Below are 2,500 nucleotides of genomic sequence, written 5' to 3' on the forward strand. Positions count from 1 at the left end.
ACTTTCACATGCAGCGCTTTGAACCCGTGTACTGCCTGTAACGTGATCGGCAGCTGCACTTCTCTGCCTGTATTGCGGATATTGTATTCCGGAATGACTATAAACAACGTGTTGTTGCCTCGCTGCGTGCAATAACCGTGTTTTTTTTTAGGTTTTCCCGTGCATGTTTCGAGTCCTATTGTGTTGAATTGTTTTTGCTTTTATGTGTATGTTTTTTTTTATTCGTTTGTTATTTGTTAATTTATTTATGTACTTCAGTTTTTGGTCATATAACTGACGCTTTGTCTCTATTTTCTTCTCTTTAGCTTCTTGTCTCTTCAGCTATTTACTTCCCTCCTCTCTTTCTCTCCCTCTCTGTTAGTTTATTGCCATCCGAGAGTTCAATAAACTCTTCGTATTGCAGTTGTGTAGACATACATGCAGATGTTTTACACAAACAAATAAGCACAGAGAAGAAGAGGGAGAGGAAGATAGAGGGTGAAGAAGGGAGGGAAGGGAAGGGAAGGGAAGGGAAGGGAAGGAGGGAAAGCGGAAGATGGAGGAAGAGAGAGAGAGAGAGAGAGAGAGAGAGAGAGAGAGAGAGAGAGAGAGAGAGAGAGAGAGAGAGAGAGAGAGAGAGAGAGAGAGAGAACGAGACTGAATGAGTGAGAGAGAGAAAATGAAATCAAGAGACAAGAAGAGATGGAGAGAGAGAGAGAGAGAGAGAGAGAGAGAGAGAGAGAGAGAGAGAGAGAGAGAGAGAGAACGAGACTGAATGAGTGAGAGAGAGAAAATGAAATCAAGAGACAAGAAGAGATGGAGAGAGAGAGAGAGAGAGAGAGAGAGTGAGATAGAACTGGACGCACGTATGCACACAACCACCACTCCTGGTTTCCTTTGGTTACTCAAGCGTAATCGGTTTTCCGTGGCTTTATCAGTCCCAGAATAGAAGGAAAACGATTGAGAAGAAAAAAGATCCTTATGAGTTTATATGCATTGGAATTTGAGGGTCTTGTGAACTTTTGAAATTGATTAGATACATAAAGAAAGTCTTATTATTATTTTAGAGTTACGAATTTTGACATGCTTTTGATATGTATCATTATGAACGCATCCTTTTCCATAAGAATTAGACTACATTCAAAATCTCAAACACCAAAAACACATCAAACTGCAGCGGGTTCTGGAAAAGTCCGTGATCGTCGAGAGGCAGCAAGAGGGAGCACGCACGGCCAGCTGATCTCATTATGAGGTGGTTATTCCTGGTAACGACATTTTATCCTCCAAGATTGTGTTGACGTCAGCGCCACCACCTCGCATGCAGCCTCAGTCCCGAAGGGCGTCATCGTTTCGCTTTGTTATTTCCCTTCCTTATTTCCCTCATTTCCTCCTTGACCAGTATTTCCCTTTGGTCGTCTTGTTTCATAGGTTTTCAGGCGGCGTGGTCGTTTACACACACACTTACTTACACACACATACTTACGGATAGACGAAGGAGGACAGACACACACGCGAGAGATAGAGGAGAGAGAGAAATAGAAAGAAAACGAGAAAAGACTGAAAGAAAAATACAACGACACAACGAGGGATTCTGGAGAACACTTTCTCTCTGGAATCGTGAACGAAGGCACACGCGCGCGCACGGTCGCTTGCACAAACAAGCAGCAGACACACCCTCAACGTTCGCACCCGATCTATTGTAGTCGTTCGTGCATATTTCGGCGATTTTTACGAATGCAGACGAAGGCCATAGCCGGTGCCGACAATGGCTCCCGGTCGCCGTGGGAACGGGATAACAGAAGCGAGAGCCTGTAATAAGAAACTCCGCCGTAGCAATTTTCTCTTCTTCTCCTTACTCCTCCTCAACCCCCCCCCCCACCTCCGTCCCTCTCCCTCATCTCTTCTCCCTTCACTCTCCCCTCTCCCTCCTCCTCCTCCCGTTCCTTCTCCCTCCTCCGTCTCCCCCTCCTCCTGCATGTCCTCCTCGCTCGTCTCTTTTCAAGTTTTCACTCTCCTTTCCTGTCTCTTTCGTGTTTGAACAATCCTCGGAAGAAAGGAAGGGGGGGGGCGATGTGTACCCAGCAAGGATGAACAAATATCCGGGAACTAAACCAATAAGTTGTAGCCAAATATACTTATCGGCAAAGTTGATTGAACCGATGATTTCTTGACTGTCGGCCTGTGGGAGGAGCGTCCATCTCTGGCTTTCCCCTCAAACTTCTCCCCTCATTTTCCTCCCCCCCCCCCTTGTTCCCAATTTCTCACCTCCTGTTCTCCCCTTTTTTCCCCCATTTCCTCACCTCCCGTTTACCCAAATCTAAACCTCCCGTTCTCCTTTCACCCTATTTCCTCTCCTTCCCCTCCTCCTCCCTTGTTCTCAATTTTTATTTTTTTCCCTTTCTTCCTGTTTACTTTTTTTCCTTTCCGTCTCTCCCTGTTCCCAGTTTCTATTCCCCATTCTCCTCCTTTCCATCTCCCCGTTGTTCCCCTTCCCCTTTCTCCTATTCCCAGTTTCCTTCAA

At 45.8% G+C, this 2,500-nt stretch overlaps 1 protein-coding gene across 2 annotated transcripts in view; it reads left to right on the top strand.

Moving 5' to 3' along the window:
* LOC122255852 (uncharacterized) overlaps window positions 1-2,500 on the top strand; it is a 142,918-nt gene that overhangs the window by 127,643 nt on the left and 12,775 nt on the right. The gene's annotated exons all lie outside the window — the stretch shown is intronic.

The sequence above is a fragment of the Penaeus japonicus genome, unplaced genomic scaffold, assembly GCF_977035675.1.
Source record: "Penaeus japonicus unplaced genomic scaffold, GWHDUDI00000001_assembly GWHDUDI00000023, whole genome shotgun sequence".
Lineage (NCBI taxonomy): Eukaryota > Metazoa > Arthropoda > Malacostraca > Decapoda > Penaeidae > Penaeus > Penaeus japonicus.